The sequence below is a fragment of the Mobula birostris genome, chromosome 4 (genome assembly GCF_030028105.1).
Source record: "Mobula birostris isolate sMobBir1 chromosome 4, sMobBir1.hap1, whole genome shotgun sequence".
Classification (NCBI taxonomy): Eukaryota; Metazoa; Chordata; class Chondrichthyes; order Myliobatiformes; family Myliobatidae; genus Mobula; species Mobula birostris.
The window spans coordinates 108,622,418-108,647,040 of record NC_092373.1 but is presented as its reverse complement, the minus strand read 5'-3'; the positions used below and the strand labels follow the sequence as shown (position 1 = coordinate 108,647,040).

Below are 24,623 nucleotides of genomic sequence, written 5' to 3'. Positions count from 1 at the left end.
GGATTAAATCGGGATTGCAGGGCAGTGTGGCTCGAAGGGCCAGAAAAGCCTTGTCTGCACTGTATTTCAATAAATGAATAAAATAAAGTAAATAATTGGCAGATTTGTGTACCCTGAGAGTCAGCCCTCACAACACTTGTTTTGTTTTGTCTGGGTTCTCTGGTCTCAGAAGCCTTCAGACCTTTCATGTGAATTACTTTATTCCATCTATAGTGTTTGCATATTTAAAGGTGTCTTGACAGTGAATGGCCACTCCCATTGTAAATATGTCATTAAATGGAATCATTTGACAGATTCAAAATATAATAATATCATTACAGTTATTGAACAGCTTCTTCCCCTCTGCCATCAGATTTCTCAATGGACAATCAAACAATCAACACTACTTCACTATCTTTGATCTCTTTTTGCACTAGTTGTTTAAATTGTTCTTAATATATATTTCTTATTGTAATTACAGTATTTTATGTATTGCACTGCACTACTACAAATTTCACAATATTGTTAGAGAGCATAAATTAAATTTCCACAGTTATACACCCAGTTGTATATCTCAGTCTAGCCTGATGATAATAACACCCTATCTTCTCAGACCTCTGGTATGGCTACAATAATCTAACAGGTGAACAATAATTTTCTAAAACTAAATGAAGATAAAACTGAAATACTTTTGGTTGATCTAAAGCCAAAAGAGATAAACTTCTTGATAAATTGTGTTATGCACCTTGGCCCCAGAGGAACACTTTTGGGGGGTATTCATGGGTATTTATGTATGGTTATATGATAACTAAACTTGAACTTGGACACCCTTGTAAAATCAGAAGTAACAAGCCTGAGGTATAAACAAAGCTATGCAGTGAGTTAAATGCCTTCTCAAAAATCATCCAAGATGGAAGCTTTCTTCAGGGTTTTTAATGAGAACTTATTTGTGAAAATGCAGAAAGTTAAGTAAAACATATATAAAATTCAATACAGAATCAACGTGGGCCTGAATAACTGTTTGTTAAAATTGAAAATTTGGTAAATATATTTATTTTGTAATTTTATGCTGGTGTATGATCTGTTAATTTTCTGGTGAATGGTAACTTTGCATGAACCAGTATTTACACAGCATTCACTACAATTCATGTTCTTCCTTGGAACATCTCACCTTTCATGTTTAGTTGAACCGCAAATCATACCGACCCTAGATGAATTCTGTTCACCTATTCTCTCATCTATTGAGAGAGGTAGAATTCTGTTTGTGAGAGTCACGTGGCTGCTAGCAGAGTTAGCTAATGAGCCACGTTTGTATACGAGCCCGGTAAGAGGGATGCAAGGATACTTCCTTCAAAATGTGTCAACTAAAAGTCATCAATTCCATCTTCCAAATCATTGACATACAACGTAAAAAGAATTGGTCCCAACACAGACTCCTGTGGAACACCACTAGTCACCAACATCCAACCAGAAAAGGCTCCTTCTTTCCCACTCTTTGCCTCCTGCCAATTAGCCACAGCTTTATCCATGATAGAATCTTTCCTGTAATACCCTGGGCTCGTAGCCTCATGTGTGGCGCCTTGTGAAAAGCCTTCTGAAAATCCAAGTACACAACATCTACCGATTCTCCTTTACCTCTCATGCTTGTTACTTCTTCAAAGAATTCCAACAGATTTGTCAGGCAAGATTTTCCCTTGAGGAACCCATGCTGACTATAGCCTATTTGATCATGTGCTTTCAAGTACCCTGAGACCTTATCCTTGGTAATCGGCTCCAACATCTTCCCAACCAATGAGGTCAGACTAATTGCCCTTTAGCTTCCTTTCTTCTTCCTCTCTCCCCTCTTGAAGAATGGAGTGACATTTGCAATTATCTAATCTTCTGAGACCATTTCAGAATCTAGTGATTGTTGAAGGATCATTACTAATGCCTCCAGAATCTCTTCAGCCACCACTTTCAGAACCCTAGGATGTACAGCATCTGGTCCAGGTGACTTATCTTCCATCAGAGCTTTCAATTTCTCTCTAGTTATGGTAACTTCGCACACTTCATGACCCTGACACCTGGAATTTCCACCATATTGCTAGTGTATTCTACAGTGAAGACGCACGCAAATACCTATTCAGTTTGTACACCATTTCATTGTCCCACATTACTACCTCTCCAGCATCATTTTCCAGCTGTCCGATATTCACTCTTACCTCTCTTTTACACTTTATATATCTGAAGAAACTTCTGGTATCCTCTTTAATATTATTGACTAGCTTACTTTCGTAGTCCATCTTTACCTTCTTCATGACTTTTCAGTTGCCTTTTGTTAGTATTTAAAAACTTCCCAACACTCTTACCTCCCACTAATTTTTTGCTCTATTATACGCTCTCTCTTTGGCTTTTATGTTGGTTCTGAATTATCTTGTCAGTCATGGTTGTGTCATCTTGCCTTTAGAATATTTCTTCCTTTTTGGGATGTATATGTCCTGTGCTTTCTGAATAGCTTCCAGAAAATCCAGCCATTGCAGCTCTGCTGTCATCCCCACCAGTGTACTTTTCCAATCAGTTCTGGCCAACTCCTCTCTCATGCCTCTGTAATTCCCTGTACTCCACTGTAATACGGATACATTTGTCTTTAGCTTCTCCTGAGATTTCATGGTGAATTCGATCATATTATGATCATACTCTCCTAAGAGTTCTTTTACCTTAAGCTCTCTAATCAACTCTGGTTCATTGCACAACATCCAGTCCAGAATAGCTGATCCCCTAGTGGGCTCAACCTCAATCTGCTCTAAAAAGCCATCTCCATTGAAACTCTAGAAATTCCCCCTCCTGCAATCCAGCACCAACGTGATTTTCCCAATCTATCTGCATATTGAATTTCCGCATGACTATTGTAACATTGCCCTTTTGGCATGCATTTTTTATCTCCCATTGTAATTTGTAGACAACATCCTTACTACTGTTTGGGAGCCTGTACGGAACTCGCATCAAGGCCTTTTTACACTTACAGTTTCTTGGCTCTATCCACAATGATTCAACACCTTCTGACTCTATGTCACCTCTTGCTAATGATTTAATTTAATTTTTTCCAGTAGAGCAACATCACCCCCTCTGCCTTCCTGCCTGTCTTTTCCACACAATGTGTATCCTTCGACATTAAGCTCCCAGCTATAATCTTCTTTCAGCCATGATTCAGTGATGCCTACACATCATACCTGCCAATCTGCAACTGTGCTGCAAGTTCTTCTACCTTATTCCATAGGCTGCACACATTCAAATACAACACCTTCAGTCCTGTATTCATCTTTTTCAATTTTGTCTGCCTTTTATGCTGCAACTCATCCTGTTGACTGCAATTTTGCCCTATCAGCTGTCTCTCCTCACTACACATTTCCTTTGTTTGTAAACCAGCTACCTCATCTTCAGCACTTTCATCCACCTTTCCTACAATACTTCTTGCATTGAAATATACACAGCTCAGGACACTAGTCGCACCATGTTCAACCTTTTGATTCCTAGCTTTGTCTGAGGCCTTACCAACATCTGCCTCCACAACCTCTCCACTAACTGTTCTGGAACTCTGTTTCCCATCCCCCTGCAACTCTAGTTTAAACCCCACCGTGCAGCATTAACCATTAATATCCCACCAGGATATTATGTCCCCCTCCAGTTCAGGTACAAACACCTTCTTCTGTACAGGTCCCACCTTCCCTGGAAGAGAGTCCAAGGATCCAAAATGTTATGCCCTCCCTCCTACACCAACTTCTTACCCTTGTATTAAACTGTATAGTCTTCCTAGTTCTGAAAAAGCTGAGAAGCAGGACCTGCCAAGTAGCAATTTCTGGATTGCTGCCTGTGCCACATGCCAGTGAGGATAGAAACAGAATGATTTGGCAAATTAATGCGTGGCTGAGAAGCTGGTGCAGGGGGCAGGGCTTCAGGTTCTTGGATCATTGGGATCTCTTCTGGCAGAGGTATGAACTGTTCAAAAGTGACAGGTTGCACCTGAACCTGAGGGGTCTCAATACTCTCACGGGCAGGTTTGTTAGAGCTGTTGGGGAGGGTTTAAACTAATTTGGGAGGGGGTGGGAACCAGAGTGAAGGGAATCAGCATAGGATGGATGGTAAAAAAACAAAGACTGCCAGGAAAGGCAGGCAGATGATATGACATAATTGCAGCCAACAGGATGAGTATCAGTTCATTGGGGATGCAGAATCAAAAGGGGTAGCAAATGCAGCACTCAAAGTGTTATATCTCAATGTATGGAGTATAAGAAATAAGGTGGTTGATCTTGTTGCACTATTACAGATTGTCAGGTATGATGTTGTGGCCATCTCTGAATCATGGCTGAAGGATGGTTGTAGTTGGGAGCTGAATGTCGAAGGTTACATGTTGTATCGGAGGGATAGGAAGGTACGCAGAGGGAGTGGCATGGCTCTGCTGGGAAAGATTGGCATCAGATCAGTAGAAATATGTGCCATATGATCAGAGGAAGATGAATCCTTGTAGGTTGAGTTAAGAAACTGCAAGGTTAAAAGGACCCTGATGGCAGTTATATACAGGTCTCCCAACAGTCGCTGGGATGCGGACCACAGATTACAACAGGAATTATAAAAGGCATGTCAACAGGGTAATGTTATGATAGTCATAGAAGATTTCAACATGCAGGTTGATTGGGAAAATCAGGTTGGAAATGGATCCCAAGAGATTGAGTTTGCTGAATGCCTACGAGATGGCTTTTTAGAGCAGTTTGTTGTCGAGCCCACTAGCCCACCAGCTATACCGGATTGAGTGTTATGTAATGAAGTGGAAGTGATTAGGTAGCTTAAGGTAAAAGAACCCTCAGGAGACAGTGATCACAATATGATTGAGATACACTTGAAATTTGATAGGGAGAAAGGAAAATCTGTCTTGGAGTAAAGACTTACATTAGTGTGAGGGAAGAGTTGGCTAAAGTAAATTGGAAGGAAATGATGGCAGGGATGACAGCAGAGCAGCAATGGCGTGAGTTTCTAGGAAAAATGAGGAAGGTGCAGGATAGATGCATTCCAAAAACAAAGAAATACTCAAAAGCCAAAATAGTACAATCGTGGCTGACAAGACAGAGGATTAGAAAGCTTTGAAAAACCTACAGAGAGCAACTAGAAGAATCATTAGGAGGGAAAAGATGAAATATGAGAGAAAATATTAAGTATGGTTAGCTATAAAATAATATAATCAAGAGTACCAAAGAATTCATTGGCACAGACAACGGAGCAGACGAAGTTATTGGGCATATTTAAAGTGGAGGTTGATCGATTCTTGATTAGTAAGGGCGACAAAGGTTACAGGGAGAAGGCAGGGGCATGAGGTTGAGAGGAATAATAAATCAGCTATGGTGGAATGACAGAGCAGATGCAAGGGGCTAAATGGTCTAATTCTGCCCCTACTATATGTCTTATGGTAATTTTTTTTCTTAAAGCAACATTTTAATCTCCAAATGGATCCATCGCTTCACCCAGCCTCTTGTCAGAGACCCTATTAAGCAGTTTGTACTGCTGCTTCTCTTGATGTGGATTCCCTGAGAGTCTCTCCCTCTCTGCTTCATAGTCACTGGCTTTTGTTAAAATGAACATAGAAAAGTACAGCACAGGAACAAGCCCACAATATCTGTGCCAACCAGAATGCCAATTTAAATTAATCCCTTCCCGCTGTACAAGGTCTATATTCCTCCATTCTCAGCCTATTCATGTGCCTATCTAAAAAACTATTTTTTTATATAATATCTGCTATCACTACTTCCCCAGAAACATGCTCTAGCCACCTACCATTCAGTGTAAGAAAAAATCTGCTTTGTAAGTCTTCTTTAAACTTTCACTTCTCACCTTAAATCTATGCTCTCTATATGTTCACCCTTGAGGGAAGACTTACTGTCTACCCTATCCATCCCTCTCAATTTTATACACTTCATTCAGATAGCCCATCAGCCTGCAGGGTGCCGGGAAAGCAATCATAATTCGTCCAACCTCTCCTTTGTGAGTATTTGTAATACTCACAAATACAGGTAAGTTCCTCCGCAAGCTCAGCCATGATCTTACTGAATGACAGAACAGGCTTGATGGGCCAGATGGCCTACTCCTGCTCCTATTTCTTATGTTCAATGTTCTCTCTCTAAAGCCCCCAAATCCTTTCTGAAGTGTGGTGACTAGGACTGCACACAGTATTTCAAATATAGCATACCTAAGCTTTATGCAACTGCAATATGACTTCCCAACTTTCACAATCAATACTCTATCCCGATGGCATAAACTTCCTTCACATCTACTTGTGTCACCACTTTTGGGGAGCTAAGGAGCTGCACTTTCAAGATCCCTTTCTATAACAATGCTCCTGAAGGTCCTGTTGTTTACTCTATACTTTCTTCTTACGAAGTGCAACATCTCGCACTTGCCCAGATTAAACTCCATCTGCCACTTGTCTGTCCACATTCCCAGCTGATCTATATCGTGCTGAAGACACAGGGAACTGTCGATGATGGAACCTGGCGCAACAAGCAATCTGCTGTAGATTGTGTGGGAAAGGGATAAGGAATTGTTGACATTTCATGTCGAAACCCAGTTTGTTTTGACATAAGATGTTGACAATTCCTTTCCTCCCATGGATGCTGATCGACTTGTTTAATTCCTTCAGCAGATTATTTATATACCCTGCCAAATCTTTGATAATCCACTAATTTTTGTGTCATCTGTGAACTTACTAATGAACCCACCTAAAGTTTTGCCCATGTAATTTAGAAACATAGAAAACAGAAAACCTACAGCACAATACAGGCCCGTCGGCCCATAAAGTTGTACTGAACATGTCCCTACCTTAGAAATTGCTAGGCTTACCCATAGCCCTCTATTTTTCTAAGCTCCATGTACCCATCCAAAAGTCTCCTAAAAGACCCTATCGTATCCACCTCCACCACCGTTGCTGGCAGCCCATTCCACACACTCACCACTCTCTGAGTAAAAAACTTACCCCTGACATCTCCTCTGTACCTACTCCCCAGCACCTTAAACCTGTGTCTTCTTGTGGCCTCTGACTATCCACACGGTCAATGCCTCTTATCATCTTATACACCTCTATCAGGTCACCTCTCATCCTCCGTCGCTCCAAGGAGAAAAGGCCGAGTTCACTCAACCCATTCTCATAAGGCATGCTCCCCAGTCCAGTCAACATCCATTTATATATATTATAGAGAGGTCCCAGCTCTGATCTCCGTGGAACACCGCTGGTCACATACGTAGTCAGCATGACATCACTCTACCACCATCCTCTTTCTTCAACGGTCAGGCTGATTGTGAATCCAACCTAGCATGCCTCTGTGAGTTCTGTGTGCTTTACTCTCTTGGATGAAGGATGTTACATACTGCATATGCAATACAATGGGAATTTCCTCCTTAAAAACGCCCTTGCCTTTCTTTCTCCAACCACTTCAAACAGACCTTAAACCAGCATGTTTTTGATATCAGAAATCTTTATTTATTATTTTTACTCTTGTTGAGCGTCAGTTTTTTTCCTTCCTCTTTTAAGGTTCTCTAAAAGATATGTCTCACTTAAACAAAGATAATAGTAATTATTTGTTCACCCTTTCCTTCAAGATTTCAAGATTTTAAAAGCTCACTAATGTACTGCACGATTACATAATCAACTATGTTGCTTATTAAAATGTCTAAAATTTCCACATTTTAATCCATTAACTTTCATGTGTAGTTTTCCTTGCTTCACAATACTACACAAATCTAAATGACACTTCCTGACAAAATTGCAATATAAAATTAATATCCATAATTTACATTTGCAATGGGCGAAAATCCCCAAACCAGTATGGAATTATTCTTGATTTTCTCTAGAATAACTCATATCTAACTGTTGTGATGTCATCACTGTCTACTGTGAAAAAATTGTGGTAGTCAACATAATGACCAAGCCTCTTCTGAATATGTAACATTCCAGACAGCAATGATCAATAACATCATTAAATCTGCTGAAAAGGTAGTAATCTCACACTACAGAGGCTAAATTCCACCCCTCAAACCCACTCCCACATACCTTATAGAAAAATGTGACTGCATTAATGATTTCTTGGCAATCACTGATCTCATTTTCTGGGGAGATCTTCCATAACAGCCTCCACCCACATTGTCCCATTTTAGCCTGCACCTTTCTCAAAGTTCAAAAGTTCTAAGTACACTTATTATCTAAGTCGGGGGTTTTTTGCACAGTGGACCGGTTTATTATTGACAATATTCTTGCAGACCGGCCAATCCAGGGGCGGGGTGGGGTAGGGTTGCCAACGGACAAGAGTAGCAGTCAAATACACCTCAAAATTGCTGGTGAACGCAGCAGGCCAGGCAGCATCTCTAGGAAGAGGTATAGTCGACGTTTCAAGCCGAGACCCTTCGTCAGGACTAACTGAAGGAAAATCTCTTACTAGCTTTTCCTTCAGTTAGTCCTGACGAAGGGTCTTGGCCTGAAACGTCGACTGTACCTCTTCCTAGAGATGCTGCCTGGCCTGCTGCGTTCACCAGCAACTTTGAGGTGTGTTGCTTGAATTTCCAGCATCTGCAGAATTCCTCATGTAGCAGTCAAATACGTTGTGTTTACCCAGAGAAAGACTACAATGACCATGAAGACTTGCACAGGCACCAGTGTGCATGTGTGATTGTACGTACCGATTTTTTTCCCCACAAATCGTTTTTGGGGGGGTGTTAATCACGACCGGAATATAGGTGATAAGCGGCTAATGCACTCAATTTCGTTTCTAAAAGGGTTTATCTGACGAATTTAATATTAAACACACAGAGCATATTTTCCTCGCATGAATATAGTGATAAGTCAATTATCAGTAGAGGACAGGGGAGCTTGAAGTAAGTGTTGAACGAACTTCCAGTAGAAGTGGCAGAAACAGGTTCGATATTATCACTTAAAGAAAAATTGTATAGGTATATGGACAGGAAAGGAATGGAATGCAGGTCGGTGGGACTAGGTGAGAGTAGCGTTCGGCACGGACTAGAAGGGCCAAGATGGCCTGTTTCCATGCTGTAATTGTTATATGGTTATATAAGTCAATAGTATCATAACATTTTAAGTAACGTTTGGATATTAAACACACAGCACACATTTTCCCCGTATGAACATATAAAATCATTGCAACACACCAATATCGCTGAATCAGTGGGAGCCCTGGGCTTGTTTTCCTGCAACAACACGGTCCTCTAGAGGGGTGATGGGAGACAGTGATACTCGAAGGGGGGGGTCCTTATGTCCAGTCTATTCTGCAATTTAGTTTTCGTTGCATTCATTGCAGAGATAAGTTGGAAATAGAAGCAACATTTTCAGTGCTTTTGTGGCTATTCAGGACATTTAGCCTTGACTTTGATCCAGAATGCCGACAGAGATGTTATGTCAAACATACTTTTAAGCCCGCCATCATTTGCAAGCTCGAGGAGTTGATCTCCTTCCCACCCTGACATGGACAACGCGTGTGTATTGACCTCGCGTGCGTTCAAGCTCAACAGTGAGTGACAGGGAATGAGGAAAGGTGCAGCTGACTCATATCGTTCCCTCGTGGCCCGGTAGCGCATGCTTTGTGGGCCGGTACCGGTTCTGCAGCCTGGTGGTTGGGGACCGCTAAGATTCTAAGATTCTAAGTATGCAAATATTATATAATCTTGAGATCCACCTCCTTACAGGAAGACTGTCAAACACCCAATGTGCAGAGAGAGAAAAAAACAAACAGTGCAAACATAAAAGTAAGCAAATAACATTCAGAACAAAAGTGAGACCATAGACACGAAGCTCAGAGAAGCTGGAGCAGGCCACAGTTCAGTGCAGAGCTGAGCAAATGTCAAGGAACCCCTGGAGAAGAGGCCCAGAGCAGCCTGAGCAGGCCACAGACTTAGCGCAGAGCCGAGAAAACAACACAGAGCAGCAAGCAAACTGACCCAACACTAGCCTCTTGTCCTGACACCTTGCCTTTTCAATCCACCTTGCCCAGCATTTAAGACACCTAAACATTGGGTCATTCCTTGTTCTAGGAGCTGGGCCCTGTTGTATCGATATGTTCTGGGCCCGGACCCTACTCCATGTTTTGGCCTGTACCCACCCTTCCAATCGGCCTGCCATTTAGATCGGTCAAACCTTGCTCTTGATTTAGGTGGACAGACCTTGAGTCTGCTTCTCCAATTTTGCTCCGCTCTGCTCGACCCAACTTTGCCTTGAGCATGCCCCGACGTCACCTCACACCCACAAGCTTCAGCCCTTGACACGGCCTCACCTTTGCTCACTTCTCCATTGTTCAGTGATTGTTTAACATAAGTTTTACAAGAAGTATTAATAATAAGATTTAGCTTATTCTTTGTTTTGTTTGCTGCCAGTAAGTAGTCTGCAACATCCTAGTTTGGTTTTTCATCTCCACTAATTACTTATTTGCTCAATACTTCTTCATGTAATCATAGAAACTGCAACAGCCTTTCTCTTCCTATCTTCCAGGAATACAACTTCTTTGGAAGTAAACAAGCGATTTATTTCCACTTCTAGTGGCTTGATGCTGATAATGTGACTTTCCCTGCATTGGGGAAATGTGAATGCAGTTTGAGGCAGTGCTTTGCAGAACACCTCTGTTCATTGAGCAAGTGGCAATATCAGCTTCCCATTCTGATATCTATGCTGTAGGTATCCTACACTGTCCCAAAGAAGCCCAATATGAAGAACATCATGATATCTACCATAAAGCATGCAGAAACCTTCAGATAACCAGCCTCTTCTATTTGTATCAGAACTAGCCAATTCTGATGCAAGATCATCCAACTTAACATTACACAGCTTTTCTTTCTGTTAAGTATTTCCAATGTTTTCTTTTATTTCAGATTTTCAGCAACAACTAGCTTCTGCATCTTACAGTTCTAGTATTATTCTTCTTTCATCTCCCCAAAGGCCTCATTTTCTCTTTTTAGTTGTATTCTCCCAGACTGCTTAGATAAAGCATTCATCTCCCTCACCTACAGTGGTCCCTCTAAACCAGATGGTGAGTTAGATTGCTCTCCATGGTACAACTGTAGAAATTTGCAAGTGTCTTTGGTGACATTTCAAGTCTATTCAAGATCCTGATGAAATATAGCTGCTGTTGCGCCTGCTTTGTAATTGCATCAGTATGTTGGGTCCAGGATAGATCTTCAGAGATGTTGACACCCAGCAACTTGAAATCACTCACCCTTTGCACTGCTGATCCCTCAATGAGGACTGATGTGTGTTCTCTCAATTTCTCCCTCCTCAAGTCCACAATCAATTTCTAGGTCTTACTCACATTGTGTGAAAGGTTGTTGCAACACCTCTCAACCTATCTCGCTCCTGTACACCTCCTCGTCATTATCTGAAATCCTGCCAACAATAGTAGTGTCTTTGGCAAATTTAGAAATGGTGTTTGAACTGTGCTTAGCCACATAGCCATGGGCGTAGAGAGTAGAGGCAGTGGGTTAAGCACACATCCTTGAGGTGGTTTGGTTTGCAGTTATAACAATTAAGTCAGAGCAGAACATGGCAGGCAAAAAATGTATTTGTAGAACACTTAAAATAAGGTAGCTAAAAAGTAGATTTTTAACTAAATCATTAAAACTATGTTTGTAGGTCTTGATGCATTGCCCTGGGTGAGACATATACCATCTGGCTGTGAGAGAAATGTTCTCTCTACAATGCTGCTTTAATGGCTGTGATATGCACCATCATGAAGTCCATCATGAGGCAGATCATAGCACACATTAACTCTAGCATCCCAGACCACCCTGACCCACTGTGATTAACCTGCTAATGAAAGTATTTCTCTGGCCCCACACTCATCTCTGGAGCATCCAGGCAGTAAAGACTATTGTTTATTGCCTACAGCTCTGCCTTCAATACTGTAAATCCAAGATTGTGCCGAATTGCAACCTCTGTTAAGGACATAAGAAATAGGAGCAGGAGTGGGTCATCTGGCCTGTCGAGCCTGCTTCACCATTCAATAAGATCATGGCTGATCTGAACATGGACTCATCTCCATTTTCCTGCCTTTTCCCAATGACTCTTAATTCCCCTACAATGCAAAAATCTATCCAACCTTGTCTTAAATATTTCCTGAGGTAGCTTCCACTGCTTCACTGGACAGAGAATTCCCCAGATTCATCACTTTCCAGGAAAAGCAGCTCCTCCTCATCTCCATCCTAAATCTACTCCCCTGAATCTTGAGGCTATGTTCCCTAGTTCTAGTCTCACCTACCAGTGGAAACAACTTTCCTGCCTCTATCTTATCTATCCCTTTCATAATTTTATATGTTTCTATGAGATCTCCTCTTATTCTTCTGAATTCCAGCGAGTACAGTCCCAGGTAACTCAATCTCTCCTCGTAGTCTAACCCCCTCATCTCTGGAATCAACCTGGTGAACCTCCTCTGCACCACCTCCAAAACCAGTATATCCTTCCTCAAGTAAGGAGACCAGAACTGCACACAGCACTCCAGGTGTGGCCTCATCAGTACCCTGTACATTTGCAGCATAACCTCCCTGCTCTTAAATTCAATCCCTCTAGCAATGAAGGCCAACATTCCATTTGCCTTCCTGATAGCCTGCTGCACCTTAAAATCAACCATGCACCTACAAACCAGGCTGAGTCGCAGCTGATATTGAGTTATTTTTTATTCTTTAGTTTTTAGTTGTCTTTTAGGTCCAGAGAGAGGAGTTAAGAATTAGGTTAAGGTTTAGGGACAGAGGTGTGGAGTAATCAGACATCAGGCCAGTATCTATGTCTCGCTCCACATTCAAAGACCAGCTATACAGATGTGTGACATCTATGGTGAGGTGTTGGATCTGCAGGCAGTGGACGAGAGCACCCACTCCCAGTCAGTGAGGACGAGAGCACCCACTCCCAGTCAGTGAGATATCGGTGGGTTTTGGAGTCAGTGTTCCACGCAAACAGGAAGAACAAGTTCCAATAAGCCCTGCAAATTGGTGAGACCAGAGTTTCAGGCCTAGTGTTCAGGGTCTGACCATCGATGAGTCCGGTGTTCGAGGCCTGGTGTTAGTGCTAAGGATTGAGACCTGAGGATGTATCAGAAGTCCAGAGGTCAGTGCCCATTAGCCGGAGCAGAGTCTGTCAATCTCTGCAAGCCTGCTGAGGAGGTTGAAGCCCAGAGTGCACAGGCAAGAGTCCATATCCGCTGGAGCTTCACTTAATTTAAATTTTACATGTTGCATTTGTACACATGACAAATAAACTTGAATCTTGACCCTGAAACAAACACTCTAAACCTGGGATCAGCACCTCATTTGTCTTTCTAATTAAACTTTTATGCCTTACGTACTCAAGTCTCAAACATTGTGACGGTACCCATTTCCACCATCTCTTCTGGCAACATGTTTCCTCTGTTAAGTTCAATGTTTCTCAATGAATTGCATGTTTGACTTACTGGAATTTTGAGGGACTACATTGATGGAAGGTGGAATGAACACAAGAGAATATTAAACATGGTTTCAAATCTGATAAGATCAATGCTAAAACCTAAGCTATATTTTACTGATAAATTGCACCTGAATAATTTACAATACAGGAGGAGGTCAAAGAGATCAATGAAGAATTTCTGTTTCATCATAAATACCACAGCATCCGCTCTACCACTAAACACAAAAAAGCCCAATGGTTCCATTTCATGAAAGATTCAAGATGTCCATGGGCAGTGGTGTGTCAAGGACAGTCATACCACAGAAACACCTCATACCCATGCCAATATTTCGTCCATCTACTCTAATCACACTGACAATTCCCCATCCCACCGGCCCCTTCTAAGATGCTGTTTGATCCACTGAAACACTGACAATTCCTCACCCATCGACCCCTCCTGAGATGCTGTTTGATCCACTGAAACACTGACAATTCCCCATCCCACTGACCCCTCCTGAGATGCTGTTTGATCCACTGAAACACTGACAATTCCCAATCCCACCGACCCCTCCTGAGATGCTGTTTGATCCACTGAAACACTGACAATTCCCCATCCCACTGACCCCTCCTGAGATGCTGTTTGATCCACTGAAACACTGACAATTCCCAATCCCACTGACCCCTCCCGAGATGCTGTTTGACCCACTGAAACACTGACAATTCCCCATCCCACTGACCCCTCCTGAGATGCTGTTTGATCCACTGAAACACTGACAATTCCCAATCCCACTGACCCCTCCCGAGATGCTGTTTGACCCACTGAAACACTGACAATTCCCCATCCCAGACCCCTCCTGAGATGCTGTTTGACCCACTGTTGTTTGTTGCTCCAGATTCCAGTATCTGCAGTCTCTTGTGTTTCCAAATTAAACAAAACTCTTTTCAACATTTTGAAAAAGTCCTTCTAAAACACAGAAACAAAAGAAGACAAAACATATTGCATGATGATTCAGAAATGAATCTCTTGTACCGCATGAAAAGGAAGCAACACTGAGATAGCAGGAAACAAGATGATGCAATCAACTCTAAAAACAGACTTTGGACGTTCATTGCGATTTTGTGCACTGAATAAGTGAAAAGAAGGACACTGATTCAGGTGCATTGTGGAATGAACTAGGAATTACATGAAACAAGGAAGAGTTCCTTTTAAATATCTATTACATTTTTACATAATCTCTGGCCTTCTTATTCTAGATTATTCAGAATATGGAACTTCAGTTGAATTCAGTTTCATTCAGCACAAGGTCTTACTTCAAATACTTTCTGGATTATGTTGGATCCATAAATAGGGACCTGACCTAAATGTTCAAATGTGTATTGCGTATTGTTAAACGTGAGTGCAGTCTGAGAATGTGGAATAAAGATATCTTCCAGGATTTTTTTTTTAAGAGATTCACCACGGTAACAAGTCCTTCTGATCCAACAAACCCACATTCCCCAATTGCGCCCATGTAAATAATTAATCTACGAATCTGTATGGCTTTGGTATGTGGGAGGAAACCAGAGCACCCGGAGGAAATCCATGTGGTTACGGCCAAATGGAGAAACTTCTTGCAGACAGGGGTGGAAAACGTAGGCAGGTTGCTGGTTCTGTAACAGTGTTATGTTTACTGCTACGCCACTGTGCTGCTCCAACTTCAATATTTCCTATTTATTCAGAAAGGCAACAAGGACGTAAAAATGTTGAAGCTAAGCAAAGCTATGAAATTTATAAAGTGACAATAAATACACAGTGAAGGGGAACGTCCATAAAACTGTAATTGGTCTCTGTATCTTCATTGTCCAGACTTGAAGCAACTCTAAACAACACACACAAAATGCTGGAGGAATTCAGCAGACCAGGCAGCATCTGTGGAGAAGAGTACAGTCAACATTTCGGGCTGAGACCCTTCGGCAGGACTGTGGAGAAACAGATGAGGAGAGCGGTTAAGAAGATGGGAGAAGAGCAGGAAGAAACACAAGGTGATAGGTGAAACTGGAAGCGGGGAGGCCACTGTAGAAGAGGCCATGGACTGACATGTCGGATTCATGCCATCAGGCTGGAGACATGAACTGTTGAGATGAGGCCACCCTCAGGTTGGAGGAACAACTCCTTGTATTTCATCTGTAGCCTCCAACCTAATGGCATGAACAGCAATCTCTCAAACTTCCTGTAATGGCCCCTTCCTTCCCCATTTCCATTTCCCTCTCTCACCCTATCTCCTTACCTGCCCATCACCTTCCTCTGGTGCTCCTCCCCCTTCCCTTTCTTCCATGGCCTTCTGTCCTTTCTATCAGATTCCCCCTTCTCCAGCCCTGTTATCTCTTTCACCAATCAACTTCACAGCTCTTTACATCACCCCTCCCGGTTTCACCTATCACCTCGTGTTTCTTCCTCCCCCCTCCCCCCCCACTCTCCTACTCAGACTATTTTTTTCCAGTCCTGACGAAGAGTCTTGGCGTGAAACGTTGATTGTGCCCTTTTCCATAGATGCTGCTTGGCCTGCTGAGTTGTCCAGCATTTGGTGTGTTTCGCTTGGATTTCCAGCATCTGCAGATTTTCTCTCGTTTGTGATCGAAGCAACTCTAAACTAGTTCATAAGAATAATGGGCAGTGGATATGAATCACTGTTTACAAGCCTTACATCTGTTAGAAATGGAACAATGTAAGAGAACAGTCAGACCATATTAGGATCTTTAGTGTTCATGATAAAGAACATGAACTCCTCAGTGCAACAGCTGGAATATTTTTTCAGTACAAGTAGTATTGTTAAAATTGAGGAAAGTAAAGTCCTCCTGTCATTTGGAAATGTAAGAAAGCAACCTTACTGATAGAGATTTGCTAGAAATTCTGAGAATGCCATCTGACCTCTACCTTCCCACACATGATAGGGGTATTATACCAGGTTTCCGTTGGCCCTCACAAATGTCCTAACAATGCTGCATAAAGGATGAAGCAGAGGAACAACAGAAAACATAGAGTCTCTCGAGGAGAAGTCTTGATAGCGAATCCTTCCTGATGTCCTACTGCGCTATTTCCATGCTAAACTTTACTTGTGAGACCTCCAGTTGTAGAGTTTGAGGCAATTTTAAACCACATACAAACAAAAGCTATAATGTCTTTGCACCATATGGTGAAAGCAGTTATACTCAAATAGAAAACAAGGCCTTGTATTTATATTTACAACCACAATTTCACCAGAACTTGCAGGGTGTATTAGTCATATTCATCAATAACATCAGGCCTCCAAAACTGATCTCAAAAGTATAAATGACAGATTCAGAAAGGTTCACATCAGTCATTTGATTTTAGTTCAAGATCAGCAAGGAAAAGTATGGTTTGGAATAAATTCCTAAAGCAAGTCTGTCAACTGTGGAAGAGTTGATGCAGAAAGAGACTTAACAGAATTGTTGCAAATCAGTCACATCAAAAAACTCATTTTTTGAGATGGAAGCTATGTACGTTGAGTCTCCAGAGTCAACAGAGGCAGCACCAGTACAATTTAGAAGGTCACAGAGAACACAAACCTCAATTTGTTATGGGCATCTGTAAGTCTCATGAGACCATGGATTTGCACCTTGAAAGGTTTCCAGGGTGCAGGCCTGGGCAAGGTTGTGTGGAAGACCAGCAGTTGCCCATGCTGCAAGTCTCCCCTCTCTACGCCACCAATGTTGTCCAAGGGAAGGGCATTAGGGCCCATACATACAGCTTGGCACTGGTGTCGTCGCAGAGCAACGTGTGGTTAAGTGCCTTGCTCAAGGACACAACACACTGCCTCAGCTGAGGCTCGAACTAGTGACCTTCAAATCACTAGACGAATGCCTTAACTACATGGCCACGCGCCAACACAAAACCTCAATTACTCAATTGAATTTATCCCCCTTTTCCCCCTGATACCCCTGCCTCCAATATGCTAACTCCTGCTGTCATTATTCATAGCTATTTATCAACATCAGGCTTTAAACCTCATCTCCTAACTCCATGCTAGACACAGAAGTCTCCTTACTGGGTAAAACTTGTGTTTGCAGTTGGTGAGGAGCGGCAAGACTGAAACAGTGAAACATTTACCGGTACCTCTTGCTGTGCCACCCAATACAGTGTGCATGAAAATTTTTAGTAATGTCAATTTTGTTTCTTTTTCTTCAGTGGAGTGTTAGTTCCTTTTTAAAAGTAAAGTTATATGAACAGCAACTGTGGGGATCACCACAGTGTTTAACAAATCCATGATCTTTCACCAGATCTGGAAGATATTAAAGATGAACTTTTTTTTAAGTGCACTGGGAGGTTGGGGTAAAAAAATACAAGATCTGGGTGGAGGACAGAAATGATTACACAACAGAGATGATGTCATTCTATTTAATCAATTCCATCTACTCTTCTATCACAAACCTCTTTCTTGTTCTTTTTCTGCCCATTGGCTAGATCAGACGCCCCCCACCCACTTCCTTATACATTATTCCTCTTGATGATTTATCTTTAGAGAAGCAATTCATCTCTTCCAGTTCCAGTGAGAGGTCATTCGCCAGAAAAACTCACGATTGAAAAAGATTACTTACTGTACTTATTGTTGAACATTCAGCAGAATCCCCTGCAACAATGATTTCCTCACCACCCCCCACCCCCAGAGTGAATGCTATAATAGTCATTTCCAGGTCGTACTGCACATCTCAGAGCGTTCCTTGCCTGACATAATTTCTACAGTGCTTTATATTTCTGTGCAAAATTCTCATGGGTATCGTGGGGGAAACTGAGTCCATGTTGTCCCAGGGATGGCTGCAGCTGATCACACTTTAGATAGTGACATAGCAGTACTTGATTGGGGCCCTTATTACCTTTCATTCAGCGGTACACGTCCAACATTGCTCGCGCTCACCAAATGTTACTCAAATTTCACCAAAAGCCACTCACCTATATCCTAAGTATGCAACCTTCTTCACCTCCAAGTCAATTCTCCACGTCAACCCTACAACGGCCCTCTAATCTTCACAGTGCTCAAATTCACAATCACTATGTGATCCAAACACATACAAACATCAATTCCCCCCGACACACACAAACACTGCTCACCCCGACACACACAAACACTCATCCCCACACACACACACAAAAACTCCTCCCCCGACCCAAACACTCCTCCACACACACACACACACACACACACACAGAAACACTCCTCCCCCCCACACACACAAATACTGCTCCCACACAAACACTCCTCCCCCCAAACAGAAACACTCCTCCCACACACACAAACACTCCTCCCTCCCACACACACACACAAACACTCCACCCCCCACACACACACACTTCTCCGCCCACACACAAACACTCCTCCCCCCACACAAACACTCCTCCTCCCACACAAACACACTCCTCCACCCCACACACACACACTTCCCCCTCACACACACAAACACTCAGCCCCCGACACAAACACACTCCTCCACCCCAGACACACACACACACAAACACTCCTCCCCCCCACACACACAAACACTCCACCCCCCACACACAAACACTCCTCCTCCCCCCCAAACATACACAAACACACTTTTCCGCCCACACACAAACACTCCTCCCCCATACACACACAAACACTCCTCCCCCACACACACAGAAACACTCATCCCCCCACACAAACTCTCCTTCCCCCACACCCACACAAACTCTCCTCCCCCCCACTCACACAAACACTCCTCCCCGCACACACACACAAACACTCCTCCCCCACACAGACACACACAAACTCTCCTCCCCCACACAGACACACACAAACTCTCATCCCCCCACACACACTCCTCCCCCACACACATACTCCTCCCCCACACACACAAACACTCCTCCCCACACAAACACTCTTCCCCCCACACAAACACTCCTCCCCCACACACAAACACTCCTCCCCCCCACACACAAACACTCCTCCCCCCACACACACAAACATTCCTCCCCACACAAACACTCTTTCCCCCACACAAACACTCCTCCCCCACACACAAACACTCCTTCCCCACACACAAACACTCCTCCCCCCCACACAGTCAAACACTCATGCCCCCACACAAACTCTCCTCCCCCCCCACACACACACAAACACTCCTCCCCGCACACAAACACTCCTCCTCCCACACACACACAAACACTCCTCCCCGCACACACACAAGCACTCCACCCCCGACACAAACACACTCCTCCACCCCAGACACACACACAAACAAACACTCCTCCCCGCACACACACAAGCACTCCACCCCCGACACAAACACACTCCTCCACCCCAGACACACACACACACACAAACACTCCTCCCCCCCACACACACAAACACTCCACCCCCCACACACAAACATTCCTCCTCCCCCCCAAACATACACAAACACACTTCTCCGCCCACACACAAACACTCCTCCCCCATACACACACAAACACTCCTCCCCCACACACACAGAAACACTCATCCCCCCACACAAACTCTCCTTCCCCCACACCCACACAAACTCTCCTCCCCCCCACTCACACAAACACTCCTCCCCGCACACACACACAAACACTCCTCCCCCACACAGACACACACAAACTCTCCTCCCCCACACAGACACACACAAACTCTCATCCCCCCACACACACACTCCTCCCCCACACACACAAACACTCCTCCCCCCACACACACAAACATTCCTCCCCACACAAACACTCTTTCCCCCACACAAACTCTCCTCCCCCCCACACACACACAAACACTCCTCCCCGCACACACACAAACATTCCTCCTCCCACACACACACAAACACTCCTCCCCGCACACACACAAACACTCCTCCCCCCACACAGAAACACTCCTCCCCCACAAACAAACACTCCTCCCCCACATACAAACACTCTTCCCCCCGCACAAACACTCCTCCCCCACACACACAAACATTCCTCCCCCACATACACAAACACTCCTCCCCCACACACACACAAACACCTCTCTCCCCCACACACAAACACTCCTCCCCCACACACAAACACTCCTCCCCCACACACACAAACACTCCTCCCCTACACACACAAACACTCCTCCCCCCACACAAACACTCCTCCCCCACACACACACAAACACTTCTCCCCCACACACACACAAACACCCCTCTCCCACACACACAAACACTCCTCCCCCACACACACAAACACTCCTCCCCCACACACACACAAACACCCCTCTCCCCCACACACAAACACTCCTCCCCCACACACAAACACTCCTCCCCTACACACACAAACACTCCTCGCCCCCACACACACAAACACTCCTCCCCCACACAGACACAAACTCTCCTCCCCCCAACACATTCCCAATCTCAACATGGACACCGCACATTCTACAATATTTACAATCTATAAAAATGTCCACACGTGCATCCTCCAACCAGGACAGGCCAACGTTAAAATACCAACTGTGAAATCAACCTGGCTGTGGAATGGCTGTTAAAAACTTACTCAGAAATGGTTGTGCTTCCACCATCCATGGATGTCATCCTGAAATGCTGGCAAGGGGTAATAGCAAATTTGTTACACGTGACTTAGTGCTGGTACAGCGGGGTCTGGATGAGAACTGCTGCTGTCCACAAAGTGTACAGTATTGTCGTAGACCATGATACCAATTACAAATAATAAGCAGATTGGCTAGTCAAAGGAACGTAGGACTCTCAGCACATGTTCATCATCACAATCTCCAGAGCCACACCAAATACCCAGCGAGCCCTCCTCACTGATCGCCTTTCCTGACACTTATCCTTGCAAGTGGAACAAGTGTTGCAGCTGCCCCTATACCTCCTCCCTCACTACCATTCAGGGCTCCAAACGGTCCTTCACCTGTGAGTCTGTTGGGGTCATTTACTATATCTGGTGATCCAAGTGTGTCCTCCTAATATCAGTGAGGCCCAACCTAGACTGTTTCATAGAACACCTACGCTTTGCCTGCCACAAAATGCAGTATTTCCCAGTGGCCACCCTTTTCAATTCCACTTCCCATTCCCATTCCAACATGTCAGTCCATGGCCTCCTTTACTGCCGCGATGAGGCCTCAGTCGGGCAGGAGGAGCAACAACTTATATTTTGTTTAGATAGAATCTAACCTGATGGCATGTATACCGATTTCTCGAGCCCCTTGTAATTGCCCCCCTCCACCATTCCCTATTCTTGTTTCCCCCTCACGCCTTCTCTTCTCACCTGTCCATCACCTCCCTCCGGTGCTCCTGCTCCTTCCCTTTCTTCCATGGTCTTCTGTCCTCTCCTATCAGATTCCCCCTTCTCCAGCCCGTTATCTCTTCCATCAATCAACTTCCCAGCTCTTTACTTCACCACTCCCCCTCTCCTGGTTTCACCTATCACCTACCACCTTGTAATTCATCCTCTCCTCCCGCAGCCTTCCTATTCTGACTTCTTCCCCCTTCCTTTCCAGTCCTGATGAAGGACCTTGGCCCAGAATGCCGACTGATGCTGCCTGACCTGCTGAGCTCCTCCAGCACATTGTGCGTATTACCCAATGATCCTGTGTTGCGCACGAGCTCTCTGATCCATCGGAGAATCGGAATTTTCCCAGATACTCTCTGGCAGAACATTCTGCTCCCAGTAGCCACTTGCCTGCCACCATTCTGTTCTTAGATGAAAGATCAGTGCTTAATGTATGAATTTTCTCCTGTGAAACAACAATTGGCTCAATGGTGACTTCCCTTGTTTCCCTAATGATAGAAATGTGATTCCGAATATGATTGGTCAGTCTATGCAGAGATACAAATATTTTAGAAACATAGAAACATAGAAAACCTACAGCACAATTCGGGCCCTTCGACCCACAATGCTGTGCTGAACATGTCCCTACCTTAGAAATACCTAGGCTTACCCATAGCCCTCTATTTTTCTAAGCTCCATGTAGCCATCCAGGAGTTTCTTAAAAGACCCTATCGTTTCCACCTCCACCACTGCCACCGGCAGCCCATTCCACGCACTCACCACTCTCTGTGTAAAAAACTTACCCCTGGCATCTCCTCTGTACCTGCTTCCAAGCACCTAAAACTATGCCCTCTCTTGCTAGGTATTTCAGTCCAGGGCAAAAGCCTCTGACTATCCACACGATCAATGCCTCTCATTATCTTGTACACCTCTATCAGGGCACCTCTCATCCTCCGTTGCTCCAAGGAAAAAAGGCCAAGTTCACTCAACCTATTCTCATACGGCATGCTCCCCAATCCGGGCAACATCCTTGTAAATCTCTTTTGAATGGTTTCTACCTGTACCTCCATAAAACCTGGCTGAGTCACTGTGAAAAGTCACCAGCTCCACCTGACTGAAAAGTCCCTCCTTATGGTTTCTCACAATCTCACACCAGAGGCTGGAGACAGACTTGTCTCAATTTCATGACTGGCAATTTTAGGTAATTGGGATGGACAATATTGCCCATCATCCTAATTTGCATCCACACCACTGTCTCTAGTTCAAAGTATCCTTCCCAGCCCTTGAAGGCAGGACTGATACGCACACTCACATTCAGTTAAGCACACACAATGGATTTTCTTCACCTTTCGTCTGACTGTAACATTGAAATCTTTCACAAAAATATGAGTAGACTATCAGGCACTTCAAGCTGCCCCTAACCACCCCACCCCCAACCCCCCGCTCACCCACCTTTAATATGAGCAACACACATCAACATTGCAGGTGAACACAGCAGGCCAGGCAGCATCTCTAGGAAGAGGTACAGTCAACGTTTCGGGCCGAAACCCTTTGTCAGACGAAGGGTCTGGGCCCGAAACGTCGACTGTACCTCTTCCTAGAGATGCTGCCTGGCCTGCTGCTTCACCAGCAACTTTGATGTGTGTTGCTTGAATTTCCAGCATCTGCAGAATTCCTCGTGTTCACCTTTAATATGATCATGGTTGATTTGTAACAGCCTCAACTTCTCTTTCTGTGCCATTTCCTTAGACCAGGGGCTCCTAACATTTTTTAAACCATGGACCAATACCATTAAGCTGGCCAGTGGTGTGCTAGCATCCACACCGGACCTCAAGATAAATAGTCCTGGGTTCGAATCCGGCCAGCTCCCTGCACGCTTTCCAACCGTACGAGGTTGAGCATCAAGCTAGCAACGTAGCCTCATAAAAAAAAAACAAGACAAATTCTAAAGGAACAGCAAGGTTGCTACCCGATGCGCCAGAAGGTGTGGAAAGGAACAACAACAGCAAATATCATTAAGCAAGGGCTCTGTTAGCCCGAGGGTGGGAACCCTTGCTCTGGACCCTTCTATTCCTCATAGAAGAGTATAGCACAGGAACAGGCCCCCCATCCCACCACATTTGCACGGAACAGTATCAAGTTAAACAAAAATCCCTTTACCTACACATCCATTTCTCTCCATTCCCTGCCTATTCAAGGGTCTATCTAGAAGTTTCTTAAACACCACCATCATGACCTCACGCCTCCTCACATTAAACTCCATTTTTCAGTCTTTTAAGGACTCACTCAAGCTACCCAAATCCTACAGCAGAATCACAATATCCTTTATCATTTCATGTATCATCAGCATATATGGAAACTGTGCTCACTGCCAAATGTTTTGTTTGACCAAGTAACTTTTAAAGAAAAGGTTATTTAACTGTGTATTGGAGTGTTAAAATGGAACATATAGTTGTCCAGAAAATCTCCCAATCCAGCACCATCAAAGCCCCAAGCACACCAAATTGACAGTTTTACTGTATAAAGATTCAATATGACTTCTCAGTTTCATCATGACTCCATGCTTCTATAAAACCCAGAAGTGTACATGTCTTTGAAACTGATCTCTTAAATCTGCTTCTGTCAATGACATGTACAACCATCCCTCATCACTCCTTTTCTCCCCTTTTAAAAAAACATAGAAACATAGAAAACCTACAGCACAATACAGGCCCTTCGGCCCACAAAGTTGTGCCGAACATGTCCTTACCTTAGAGATTACCTAGGGTTACCCATAGAATGTCCTTTATCTGCCTCTCCACATTCTTCCTACCAAAATACATCACCTCATTTCTTCCCTGAAATCCATCCGTGATGCATTTGCCCATTCTCCGAGGCTGTCTATATTCTGCTGTAATTTGCCTTTTCCATTGTCCTCATATTCACAATACTGATTAGTGTGCCAATCAAAAACTTAGA

The 24,623-nt window shown here is 43.9% G+C and overlaps 1 protein-coding gene across 10 annotated transcripts in view; it reads right to left on the bottom strand.

The window, feature by feature from the left end:
• afap1 (actin filament associated protein 1) overlaps positions 1 to 24,623 on the bottom strand; it is a 407,775-nt gene that overhangs the window by 289,644 nt on the left and 93,508 nt on the right. Inside the window, exon 1 of one of the 10 annotated variants that reach the window (XM_072255902.1) lies at positions 18,357 to 18,485. The exons of the other annotated variants lie outside the window; for them this stretch is intronic. The gene's annotated coding sequence lies outside the window, so the exon portion shown is untranslated. Of the gene's footprint in view, positions 1 to 18,356; positions 18,486 to 24,623 lie in introns of those variants that run through there. 10 annotated transcript variants of the gene reach the window in all.